General features: G+C 42.2%; 1 protein-coding gene and 1 long non-coding RNA gene across 2 annotated transcripts in view; one reads left to right on the top strand and one right to left on the bottom strand.

The window, feature by feature from the left end:
* The window catches only part of Baiap2l1 (BAR/IMD domain containing adaptor protein 2 like 1), a 98,201-nt gene that overhangs the window by 26,483 nt on the left and 57,888 nt on the right, over positions 1-13,830 (bottom strand). The window lies entirely within an intron of this gene.
* LOC142840243 (uncharacterized) overlaps positions 1-13,830 on the top strand; it is a 29,717-nt gene that overhangs the window by 5,014 nt on the left and 10,873 nt on the right. The window contains exon 2 of the long non-coding RNA XR_012908932.1: positions 496-589. This is a non-coding gene — a long non-coding RNA (uncharacterized LOC142840243). The remainder of the gene's footprint in view (positions 1-495; positions 590-13,830) is intronic.

Raw genomic sequence — 13,830 nt, 5'->3', positions numbered from 1 at the left:
GCCAGAAGAGGGCACCAGACCTCATTACAGATGGTTGTGAGCCACCATGTGGTTGCCGGGAATTGAACTCAGGACCTTTGGAAGAGCAGGCAATGCTCTTAACCACTGAGCCATCTCTCCAGCCCCCATTTTTTTTTAAAAAGATTTATTTATTATATATACAACATTCCTTCCATGTATGCTTACATACCAGAAGAGGGCACCAGATCTCAGTATAGATGGCTGTGAGCCACCATGTGGTTGCTGGGAATTGAACTCGGGACCTCTGGAAAAACAGTCAGTGCTCTTAACCTCTGAGCCATCTCTCCAGCCCCTATTTAGATTTTAAAATTACATTAATTTATTTGGAGTGTGGTGTACATCTATGTGGAGGACAGAAGACAACTTGGTTGGAGTTCATTCTTTTACTGTGTGGGTTTTGGGGATCAAACTTAGTCAGGAGTACAGGTCTTTTCCCACTAGGTCCTCTCACCAGTCTCTCATTTATCTGTTTAGTTTTGGAGAAGGAGAAAGAAGGTGAAGATGATGATGAAGATTATTCATCTCAGACCTGGTTGCTGGAGATAATAGGAACTGAAGAGGTGTGTTGGTAGGTGAGCTGATATCAATGTTGTACTTAAAAGAAGATCTTGGGCAGCCTACTTCTTAGAAAGTGGTCAGCACAGTCAAAAATATGAAAGTGAATATTTTTCTGAGTCAAATAGAAGTTGCAGTTGGGAGGACCTGACTTTGTAAACTCCATAAAGAAGAGGCTTCATTTTAAGTCATATAATGGGGGGGGCACTGATCTCAGCTCCAGAAATGTGCTGCAATGGTGGAATTTGAGCAGATACCCTAAAACAGCCAATTAAGGAGGCAGGGAGGAAGGCCATAAAATTTAACAAGGTCCAGATGTTCCTGGGGGCATCCTGTCCTTGAAGACACCTTGTCAATTATTAATGGATTTTTGTTTTGTTTTTTTCCCCCTGCCCAAAAACTGACCCATGGTTTCAGAAACTCCCTTACCCTATGCCCTCCTTACCCAGTCCCATGACGACAGGACATTTTTCCTTCCCCAGCTCTAGGCTGCACTTTCCTCACCCACTGCATTGGTGTGGCAGAGGTGCAGTTCAAACTCAGGTTTGAATATTAAAAACCTTCTTGTGCTTTACATCGGAATCCGGTTCTGTGGAGTTTCTTTTGGGGGGATAATTAACTTGGGCACAGCAGCAGTCACAGGCTAGAGAGACATCTCAGGAGTTAATAGCCTGTACTGCTCTTGAAGAGGACATGTTTTTAGTGCCCACTACCCATGACTAGCTGCTCACAACCTCCTATAACTCTGACCCAAGGGGATCTGATGCCTCTGACCACTGTGGGTACCTAGACTCACATGTTCACATACCCAAAACACATATACATAATTAAAGATACAATTAAAAATTTTCTTTTAAAAGGTTGCAGTCATAGTGGGGAGTAAGGCTGAGTCAGGAGGATTTTTGAGTTTGGTGCAAATCTGGGTTTTAGAATAGGATCTTGTCTTAAAAAACTGAAAAAAAAATATAACCATAAACGTAGACTTTTTTTCTTCTTTTTGGAGGTGTTTCTTTTAGACATAGTACAAATAAGACTTAATTTTTGATAGTTAGGTGTTAGTGGTACACACTTTTAATCCTAGCACTTGGAAGACAGAGGTGAATCTCTGTGAATTCAAGGCCGGTCTGGTCTACAGAGAGAGTTTCAGAACAGCAAGGGCTATAGAGGGAGACAGATCCTGTCTCAAACAACAACAAAATAAAACAAAAACCCAACAAATAAACAACAACAACAAAAATCAAAAACAAGACAAAGCAACTTGATTTTTATGTGGAAGTCTAGAATAAACTATCCAGAGGGAATTGGCTTTGCACGGTAGACTGTCAGAAGCTACTGTTGATCTCTCAGTAACGGAGCACAAAATCCGCAGGAAGAAGGTGGGGGCTGGAGAAGAGTCCTTCACGGAGCTCAAGGGGCAGGGAGCCTCAGTCAAGGTCAAAGCATTTGCCTAAAGACACGACGCTGCCAACTAGGATTCTCAGCAGCACTGCCCACCTTCAACATTGCTTAGGAAAAGTAAAGAGCTCCATATTTCCTAGAATTTACCTCAGTGTTTGCTCTCTGCAAAGATGGAAAAACTCCCCCCAGGCTTCTCCCAACAGAGATAGGCAGCTGTTGTGAAATAAGCCCAAAGCCCTGTTCTGGGCTCTGTGGAGAGACTGGCCTTCTAGGGCAAGCTGCTGTAATAAAGAATCTAATCTGACCTGGGAACAGCAACTAGTTATCCCAGGCCCCTCAAGCTTTCTCAATAAGAGGAAAGAAAAGCTAAGAAGGCTTCCAAAGGTCAGATTCCAGGTATTCAGGTTGTCCAAAACTTTCACAAAACAACAAGATTGCCACTGAAGATAAAGGAATGAAGTTTTCCTTTCCCAAGACTTTATCACAGGAATCATCAATAGGGCCCCAGGAAAGGATCCTGGGTACAACTGAAGAGCTGCAAGGCACAGACTCTGCAAGAACGACACCCTGAGAAGAGGAAAAATAAAAAACCTTTGATACAGTTACAGCTACACCCAACATTAAATATATCCCAACTCCTAGTCAGATAAACAAACAACTATTCCACCAACGCCTTGCTTCCACTGTTCCTATTTCCTGGTATATTTAATTTTCATTAACAAAATTAAACACACTGAGGAAAAAAACAATCTGAAGAGACAAGGCAGACATCAGACCCAGACTTAGATATGGTGATTTTGAAACTGCAAGACTGTTAACTTAGTTGGGTGTAACAATGCACACCAATAGTCCCAGTATTCAGGGCTGCCAGTTTAAGGACAGCCTGAGGAACACAGTAAATTCTAGGCCAACCTGGGCTACACAGTAAGAGTCTGACATACCCTCAAACAAAACAAAACAAAACAAAACGACTAACGACTGGTTGATATGCCAAGGATCCTACTGGAAAAACTGAGTGACGTGTGAGAACACATAAGAAATGAACTCAGAGATTGAAACTCGAATAAATAATCAAAGAAAATGATAAAAACAGAGATATAGAATGCCTCTGATGTTCTAGCTTTCCATGACTGGACACACGAGCTTAAAAGAACCAGTGAGCTTTAAGATATGTTGGTGCAATCTTCCAAAACTGACATACAAAGGAATGAATGAAAAAATGGAACAAAATATCCAAGAGTTGTGTGTAATTAGAAGGGTAAAACACCAATAAAGGCAAAGCCAGAGAGAAAAAGGAGTGGAATGAAAAATCATCAAAGCAATGGTGTTGGAGACTATTTTCCAAACCTAAAGACAGATATCAACTCACACACCAGAAAGCTCAGAGAACACAGAACAGACACTGAAATACTGACACCTCAGTGTATCACACACAAACTGATAAATACCAAAGATAAACACACATTCTTGGAAGAAGCTAGAGGGTGGGAAATGCCAAGGTTGGAGAGCAACAGATAACAGTTACATCAGACTTCCTCTCATAAACCACTTACCAGAGTGTAAAGTGGGCCATGGTGGTGCAAGCATGGAATCTCAGCACTCAGGGACAGAGAGAAGAGGATTGCAAATTCTAGCCCAGCTTAGTCTATATAGTATATAAAAAAAGCAAGCAGCCTGGTGGCACATAACCCTAACCCTGCAATCCCAGCACTCAAAACACCTGAAGTAGGACTAGCTGGGCTATGTAGTGAACAAGAGGGCAGCTAGGGCTTCACAAACTAAAAAATACCAAAGATAGTAAAATATCTAAGAATTCCAAGATTCACCACTTAACATTCATTTGTCTAGCAAAATTATCCTCTAAATACACAAGAAACACACACACACACTCACATGGAGTGGGGAGGGATTGGGAGAGAATGAATGTGTGTGTGTACACTGAGATAGGGTCTCCCTATGTTATCCCGGTTGGCTTGGAACTTGCTTGTAGACCAAGCTAACCTTAAACCAACAGCGATCTACCTGCCTTTGCCTCTTGAGTGCAGGGATTAGGAGAGCACCACTTTGCCTAGCTGATTTTTTTCAGACAAAAATCTGTCACCAGTAGACTTCATTGTAGAAAATGTTAAGACCTTTTTCTGAGAAATGCCTTATGTCAGAAATTCAGAGTTACATAAAGAACATTTAATAAAAGGATAACTTTAAGGAAATAAAGGTAATAGAATATTTTCTCTTCTGTCTTCCTTTTTTTATTTTCATTATTTTTTTTTTGAGACAGAGTTTCATTTTTTGGCCAGGCTGATCTTGAATTCATAACCCCCCTATGTCAGCCTGTGATTATAGGCACATCTGCCATAGCCAGCTTTGTAAAAACTATTCTTAGGGACTGGGGATGTAGTGCAGTTGGAAGTAGGCAGAGTGCCTGGTTAACACAGACAAGAAGCCTTGTGGTTGGGCTCCAGTGCCACCTAAAACTGGGTATGATGATACATGCCCATCATCTCAGCACTAAAGAAGCAGAGACAGGAGGATCAGGAGTTCAAAGTCATTTTTGTTACAGAGCAAGCATGAGGCCAGCCTTTGGCTACATAAGACCCTCTCAAAATAACGTCAGTTAAAATGACTGCACAGTACTAACAGAAACAAGGTACTGAGTGGTTTTAGTTCATGGATAACTGAAACTGATGATAACAATGCCACAAGATGGAGAGGAGAAACTATTGCTCCCATTATTAGATAGAAACAGTCTCTGTCTTCTGTTTTTTTTTTAATGGTGTGAAAGAAATGTGCAACATGTTTTAATAGAAACTGCACTTTGAACTTTCACTTTTGATCTTTTGCTGGGCTAGTGATACCCAGCACAGCACTTCCGTGTGATGTGGGACAGTGGTGAAGGGTCAGAACTGAATCAGAAGGGGAAATACCGCGCACGAAGTAACCTTAAATGTGCATTGTTCAGTGATGGACCCTGGGTGGCTGAGGAACACAGACCGCAAAACTCAAATATTCTATGATCCCAACTATATGACATTCTAGGAAAGCAAAAACTTCAGAGGCAGTGAAAAGATCAGTGGCTATCAGGGGCTGTGGGTAGTGACAGAATGATAGTATACACTTAGCCAAATTAACAGAATGTAGCATGAACCTTAATGTAAACTGAAGCCTTTAGCAAATGATAGCTTGCCAGTACTGTTACCAATTGCCCTCTCAACAAGATGTTGAAAATGAGGAGCCTGAGTGGGGGGTAAAGAGGATATATGGACACAATTCAAGATCTATTCATTCTATAAGGTGGAAGCACTAAAAAATAAGCTGAAAAGAAAAAAAGACAAAAATAGTTAACAATAGCCCTCTGGGTATTTTAAAAATCAGGTCTCAGGGAGGTCTGGAACACAACAGCTACACAATACCAGTCTATAGAATAGAAAATAGTAGGATTTAGTGGGATACCTAACAGTCAAGTATTGTCTAAAAATTAGGAGCAAATTTTCAAAACCAGAAGAGAGATACAGGATTTAGGTGATATTTCTGTGACTGGCCTGTGTACTGGCTGGTTTTGTGTCAACTTGACACAATCTAGAGTCATCAGAGGAAGGAGCATCAGTTGAGGGAAAGCCTTGATGAGATCCAGCTGTAAGGCATTTTCCCAATTAGTGATCAATAGGAGAGTGTCCAGCCCATGGTGGGTGGTACCATCCCTGGGCTGCTGGTCCTGGGTTCTATAAGAAGGTGGACTGAGGAAGCCATGGGAAGCAAGCCTGTAGGCAGCTCCCCTCCATGGCCTCTGCATCAACTCCTGCTTTCAGGATCCTGCCCTGTTTTGAGTTCCTGTCCTGACTTCCTTCAGTGATGAACAGCAATGCTGAAGTGTAAGCCCAACTTGCTCTTTGGTCATGGTTGTTTTGTCACAGCAACAGAAACCCTAGATAAGACAGCCTGGCAAACTGATTCTGAAAGCAAACTGAGTATTTCACACTTGACTTTAACAACTAAGACAATTAGCCTACTCGCTGTTCACACGTATAGCAAGCTACACACAAGATTTGTTTAAGGTGAATTTCTCATTTAAAATGTTTGTGTGTATGATGTATCTATGTGTATGTGTTCATGTGAGTGCAATCATACATATGTGGAGACCAGAGACAGTCTCAAGTGTAGGGCTTCACCTTTTTCGTCTTGTCTAAAATAGGTCTGTGTTCTTCGCAGTTGCAACACCAGACTAGCTGGCTCTGGAGCTTCCAGGGACTCTCTTGTTTCTGCCTCTTTCTACACTACCATGTCCAGCCTATCTGGATTCTGGGGATCCAAACTCAAGTCCTCATGCTTGTATGGCAAATCCACAGAATCATCTTGCCAGCCAAAATTTAATGTACTATTTTTATTTTAGCCAAAATAATACTCTAATTTTTTAAATTATTATTGTGCATGCACAGTATATGGGTATGCATGCCATGACACATATATGGAAGTCAGAGGGTAATTTTTGGGAGTCAGTTCTCTCCATCCACCTTTATGTGAGTTTTGGAGATCAGGTCACCAGGCTTGCATGCAAAGTGCTTTTACCCACTGAGCCACCTTGCTGGCCCAAAAGAAAAAAATTATTGAAATGCATAAACTGTATATCACACAGAAGAAATTTATCGTTTGTCTTCATATAGAAATGGTATTGTTTTCTTTATACCTTAATGTAAAATACAACATCAAAAGAGCAGTGTGTTCTATTAATGATTTAAAATGAGGAGAATAAACATTAGTGATTCATTTTCCTTATTACTCAAATACATCCACTGTGATGCTGACAACAATGAAAACAGGTATGCTATCAATCATGAATGAGGATGACAATCGCCCATTTTAGATGATGAAGTCAACTAACTGTAGGCATTTTCATTCAAGGCTTAAACAACACTACATCTGGAATTGTACACATTTCTGTTTTTGTTTTATTTTATTTGTGTGTGTGTGTGTGTGCGTGTATGTGTGTGCATGTGCCACATGTGTGAAGGTTCCTGGGAAGGCTAGAAGAAGGCATCAGATCCTCTGAAGCAGGAGTTACAAATGGCCTATATGGGTGCTGAGAACTGAACTTGGGTCCCTTGGAAGAGCATAGTCATCTCACTAGTCCCTGAGGATTTTACTGAGGTTTTGAGAAGTTGTAAGGTTTTCATTGAGAGTGAGACTTATGTTGGACTCTGAGTTTGTGATCCTGACCACTAGGTAGCCTTGATTCAACTATGAGTCAAGAAGGGAAGGGAAATTAGGTTTGCTCTATTGGGTACCTATGACTGTTCACCTTCACTGTCAACTTGATTGTACTGAAAACTCATCTCTGGGTGTCCAGGAGGACATTTCCAGAGAGTATTAAGTTGGAAGGCTCTGCTTAATTAACAGATTAATCCCTTGATGGATTAATACTATGAAGGCATTACTAGAAAGTGATGAAAAGTAGGACGTGGGTCTACCTCGTGGAAGAAGGTTCTTTGGACTGTGTTTGGGGGTGTTTATCTTGCCTTGGTTACTTCCTCTATTCTTTTTTTTTCCCGCTTTCTGGCTGCCATGATGTGCCTACTCTGCTCTTCCATGCTTTCTTTTCCATGACTATCACTGCTGAAAACATGCTCAAATCAGTAATTTTTTCTCTTTACATTGTTTTAGGTATTTTAGCAACATGCTGCACAGTAACTAATGCTGAACTGCTGCCTAGGATGTGGGAGGCAAAAGTTTCAACATCAGAATACTCTGGATTGATGAGACGATGAGATGGCTCAGTGGGCATAGGGACTTGACACCAGGCATGATGATGTGAGGACTCACACTAGAAGGACAGAACCAGCGGGGCGGTGGTGGCGCACACCTTTAATCCCACCCTCAGGAAGCAGAGGCAGGTGGATCTCTGTGAGTTCAGGGCCAGCCTGGTCTATAAGAGCTAGCTTCAGGACAGGCTCCAAAGCTAAGAGAAATCCATTCTCAAAAAACCAAAAAAAAAAAAAAAAAAACCAAACAAACCCAAACCAAAACAAAAACACCCATGCCCCAAAGAAGAGAACAGAACCACTCTAACAAGTTGTCCTCTGACTCTTACATGCATGCATGGCGCGCACGCACACACACACACGTACACAAAATAAAATGTAATAGAATTTTAGAAAACAAAATACTAGAACATTTGAATTATTGTCTAAAAATAGAACTGTGGAAAGTTAGTGTAACAGGAGGACCTGCTTGTCTCCCTGGCTGCCTGGCTAGCTTAGCCCTGAAATAATCACACAGAGAGGTCTACATAAGTTATAAAACTGATTGGCTCATTAGCTCAGGCTTCTTATTAGCTCTTGTAACTTCCATCAACCCATTATTCTTGTATATGTTAGCCACATGGCTCAGTACCTTTTTCAGCAGGGCAGGTCACATCCTGTTTCTTCAGTGTTTGGACAGGTCTCCGGGAAGAGCTTCCTTCTTTCCAGAATACTCCTGTTCTCATTGCCCCACCTCTACCTCCTGTCGGTTTTCCTGCCTATACATTCTGCCTGGCTACCAGCCAATTAGTGTTTATTTAAAATATTATTGACAGAAAATAGAATTGTCCCGCACCAAGTTAGGCAGTACCATAGAGGCACACACAGGCTAAGGGCTGGACTGGTCCTTGAAGCTGTTTCAGCTCTGAGTGAATGGACAACAATGGAGGTGAACCAAGGTGGTAGAATTGCCTCTCCAAGGATCCACTGAAGTCTGCTGGTTTCCTAGCTCACCTACAAATACAGAAGCCCTGAAACAGGTAAAAACAGGGTACATGACTGTTGTCTACCCCACATTCTCATTAGAGGGCAGACTTTCAAGATGTCTAGGCTCCTGGGCTTAGCTGAGAAGCACACTATCTCTAGCTTGTCCTATGCAGCCAGCTTAGCCTGTGAGACCTGACAGAAACCCGTCCTAGGACCTAGTGACAATCAAATGGGAAGACCATAAGAAGAAAGAGTGTGGCACACTGTGATCTTCGGGAACGGTCACATTTCAGATCCAGGGAAGTTAAACACTGGCTTAGTTAGCATCCCTGTTGTTGGGCTAGTGAAACAGGGATGTCCTGGTCACAGGGCCACACAGTAGTTTCCAGACTCAGGTTTCCAGGGAAAGGCTCAGCATCTCCAACTGGTGAAGCAGGCACCCAGAACTTCTAAGGTGAACAGTGGACCAGCAAACAATTGTCTCTGTCTCCACTTCCACCCCCAACCACCATCCTGTCCCACCTGGTCTGACACATCAGTCTTGTACCATGCTTCTTCATTTCTACCTTTTACCATTTATTCTTTATTCAGAAGTCAGGAAAAGCCTTTACAAATCTAAGTTTGTAATCATTCCCAGCACCTTCAGAGCCTACACCTCCAACTCAGGTTGAAAGTCCAAGTTCTTACCTTGGCCCACACCCCCATGTCCTGGTCTACCTTCTTTATCTACAGAGCTCACCCCTTCCTGATTTCCTTGTTTCCCCAAGGACAGAGGCCTATCCCAGGACCTTTATATTTGCAGGTTTTCACTGGAATGTTTGTGTCAGACATCCACCTCACAATATACCTTCCCTAACACAGGTTGCCTACTGCTAGCAAAAGCAATTCCACTCCATCCTTCCCTTTTTCCTTCCTTCTTTTCTTTCTTTTTCGAGACAGGGTCTCTTTGTAGCTTTGGAGCCTATTCTGGAACTAGCTCTTGTAGACCAAGCTGGCCTCAAACTCACAGAGATCCGCCTACCTCTGCCTCCTAAGTGGTGGGATTAAAGGTGTGCGCCACCACCGCCCAGCATCCACTCCATCTTTTCTTTCTTTCTTTCTTTTTTTTTGTTTGTTTTTCAAGACAGGGTTTCTCTGTGGTTTTGGAGCCTGTCCTGGAACTAGCTCTTGTAGACCAGGCTGGTCTCAAACTCACAGAGATCCGCCTGCCTCTGCCTCCCGAGTGCTGGGATTAAAGGCGTGCGCCACCACCGCCCGGCCTCCACTCCATCCTTTCATCCATCACTGAATACTCCTCATCATCACCTGATGTGATACACCACCAGAAAGTCTCTGAAAGGAAGTTCTTCAAAACTAGACAGGGCTTACTAGACAGCAGATGCTCATTTAAATTAGAAAGGAGGGGCTGGAGAGATGACTCAGGTTAAGAGCAGTCCATTCTTCTCAGAGGACCAGATTCCCAGAACTCATATGTCTCACAACTATCCATAACCCCAGTTCCAAAGGACCTAACAGGCATGCACATGGCACACATACATATCTGTATACAGGCAAAACATTTATACAGATAAAGTGAAATAAGTAAATCTAAAATATTATAAAACTAAATAGGAAAGAAAACACTCCTGTTATCTCTTGATTATCAGCTCGTATTTTAGTTTTATGTGGTTTTTCAGAATACCCAGAATGAATTTTCCTCTGTCCAGTTTTTTCTATGAGCCAAGAACAAAGAAGTCCCACCCCTCCTCAGTATCACAGCGCTTCTCTTCCTCTCTATCATCCAGCTCCAACAGAGCAAAACTTAGAGTGAAATATAGACAGCCATCAAAAAGAGTGAATACCACCAGTGGGGAAGACAGTTCAGTGGAAGAGCATCTGGCCAGCATTCATGAGGTCCTAGGTTTAATTCTTAGTAGTGGCAAGTAAAAAAAAAAAAGAAAAGCAACAAATTGTTTATCACTCCAAGTAAAGGTGTGAGGCCCTGGGTTCACCAGCACCAAAAAAATTAATTAATAAAAATTAAAAAATATAAGTTTCAGAAATAGTCAAAATGACTCTTACCTCTCATTAAAGGCTTGGGGGCACTGGGATGTGGCTCAGTTGGCAGAGCTACATGCCTAGCATGCATAAAACTCTGGGGTCAGTCCCAGGTACCTTGAATCACATACACAGGGCATAGTGGCACACACCTGTAATCCAAGTACTTGAGAGGTAAAGGCAGAAGAATCAGAAGTTCAAGGTCATTCTTGGCTACACAGCAACTTTGAAGATTCCCTAGAAAGAGAGGGCTGACCAAAATTATTTATAGCCATGGGTATAATTATGTAAAAATAGACACTTTAAGACAATAAAGAGAAAAACTAAATTTGATGTTTATTAGGTTCATTTTTCAGCCAGGATATAATTTTTTTTAGAATGTAGGTTTTAATTTTCATTACAAAATCAAAGTATGTCATTTTCAACATCCCAGAGGACTTGTAAGTTATACAGCATTAATATGAATGGGAAATTAAGCTGGATTGAGTACAGAATAAAAGAGTGATAAAATTAAGATATTTAATCAGAGCCAGACATGGTGGTACAGGCTAACTCAGGAGAGACTGAGGTGGGAGGGCTTTGAATTTGAGGTCACGCTGAGCTACATAGCAAGGCCTTGGCTCAGGAACTAGAGAAAAGCTGGGGATCGAGCTTAGTTGGTGAAATGATGCTTGGGTATGTGCGAGGTCCAGCAGCATATAAAACAAGCACAGTGGTACACATCTGCAATCTTTGTGCTTGTACTTAGAAAGCTGAAGGAGGAGGATCAGTAGTTCCAGGGCATCCTTAGCTACACGGTAAGTTTGAGGCCAGCCTGGGCTACAAAAGACCTAAGCAAGAGCTGAAGATGTTGTTCAGTTGGTAGAGTGTTCACCTAGCATACATGAGGTCCCAGTGTCTACTGCCAGCACTGCATTAGCTACATTAGCTAGGCAAGGGAACACGTACCTGTAATCCCAGCTCTCAGGAAGTAGAAGCAGGAGGATCAGAAGTTCAAGGTCATTTTCAGCTACACAGAGTTTGAAGTCAACCTGAACTACAGGAGATCTACCTACCTACCTGGTTTTTGTTTTGGTTTGGTTTTGAAAACAAGGTTTCTCTATGTAATAGTTGTGGCTGTCCTGTAACTTACTTTGTAGACCAGGCTGGCCTCGAACTCAGAGATCTGCCTGCCTCTTCCTCCCAAATGCTGGTATTAAAGGTGTGCAGCACAATGGTTGTTTTCATTTTTTCCAAGGCAAGGTTTCTTCCTGTAGGACGTTCTGGAACTTGCTATGTAGACCGAGAACTTATTCTGTAGACCAGGCTGACCTCAATCTCAGAGATCTGGCTGTCTCTGCCTCCAAAGTGCTGGGCTTAAAGGTATGCACCACCATGTTCTGTGTGTGTGTGTGTGTGTGTGTGTGTGTGTGTGTGTGTGTACGCACGTGCATGTGTGTATGTGTGTGTGTTAGGACAAAAACAACAAAACAGGAGTAGAATGATGAGAAAGGGAGGAGAGAAAGAAAAAAAACCAATGAATTGATTAATGTAATGGTGTGCCACAAATCCTATCCTGACCAAAGTGGAAGCTGTGCCTGAGTGATGCCTCAGTCCTGGGGCCCTGCAGAGTCACAGGAGTGGACTGCTGGCCTGTGAGGTGCAGGTCATGGTTATAAGGTGTCTGCTATCCAATGTGCCTCCTTACTCATCTAGTAATTTGTACTGTACCTTTGTACTTTGACTCCTAAAATGAGTCAGTTTCTAATAACTCCCAACCTTTGGTGCCATTAATACTCATTCCTCAATTTGAGATGATGCATACAAAATCACCAAGAAACAAGGTTCCATTTTTCTTTTGCACATTATTTCCCATGATCCTCTCTACAAGCTCCAATACCCAGATAAGTGGAGACCGCCCTTATTCCCTAAGAGAAAGCATAGATTCTTGAACTCCTCTGTAGCCCATTAAACATCCTCAGACTTCAGTTTCTCTGCCACTCCCATGCAGGTGGGATCATCTATTCCCATGAAATTCTGTAACTCTTGTTATTCTTTATTCCAATGTCAAATCAAGTCATGTATGTCTATATTTTAATAATCCCTTTATAGTGTTGTAGGTGAAGACTAGGTCTACAGCAAAAGATGGCTGTAGTTTCAAAACTAAATTGATTCCTAGATAGGAATCCAGTACCCCATGTCAACTTACTTAGCCAATCAAGCATTTTTTTTATAGCTTATCTCTTTTTTTAAAAATTTATTTATTTATTAAAGATTTCTGTCTCTTCCTCGCCACCGCCTCCCTCGTCAGCCCAAAGAGCGATCAGGGTTCCCTGCCCTGTGGGAAGTCCAAGGACCACCCACCTCCATCCAGGTCTAGTAAGGTGAGCATCCAAACTGCCTAGGCTCCCACAAAGCTCTAACTCTTCTCCTTACATCCTTGTCTCATGAAAAGTTTATCAATGAGCCCAGGTAAGAGATGGTAAGATGTTGGTTCCTGCTGCCAGCTCTCCTCTGTTCTGTCCATCTGGGAGTTCTTGCTGATGGACCACTAGGACACCTTCACCCAGCCTCACAACTATTCCTGAGACATGAGCACAGAGGTTTCCAGTTCTTTTAAAATTTTTAACTTTCAATTTTACACACACACACACACACACACACACGGACAAACTGACACATGGACATACGGACGGTTGAACACTTGTGTGGGGAAATGTGAATGCCTGTGGAAGTCAGAGGTCCCATATCCCCTGGAGCTGGAGTTACAGGTGATTGTGAGCTTACTGCTGTGGGTGCTGGGAATTGAACTTGGGTCCTCTCTACAGGAGCAGCAAGTGTATTCAGTTGCTGAGCCATTTCTCCAACCCAATTTACTTTTTGTTGTTGCTATCAGTAAAGTACCCTTAAGTGTAAATAGTTACACTTAGTATAGTCACAATGCCGTGCAACCCACACCACTGCCTATTCCAAAAACATTTTTACCACACCAAAAGAATTCCACTACTCATTAGGTAACCAATCCTCATTTGAAACCTCAAATTCTGTTTTGTGTTTGTTTATGAATGTTTTTGGATCTGTCATATAAATGGAACCATGCAATACATGGCCCTTTTATTTG

The sequence above is a fragment of the Microtus pennsylvanicus genome, chromosome 1, assembly GCF_037038515.1.
Source record: "Microtus pennsylvanicus isolate mMicPen1 chromosome 1, mMicPen1.hap1, whole genome shotgun sequence".
Taxonomy (NCBI): Eukaryota; Metazoa; Chordata; class Mammalia; order Rodentia; family Cricetidae; genus Microtus; species Microtus pennsylvanicus.
The sequence above is the reverse complement of the archived record's forward strand: the minus strand, read 5'-3'. Positions and strand labels throughout refer to the sequence as shown.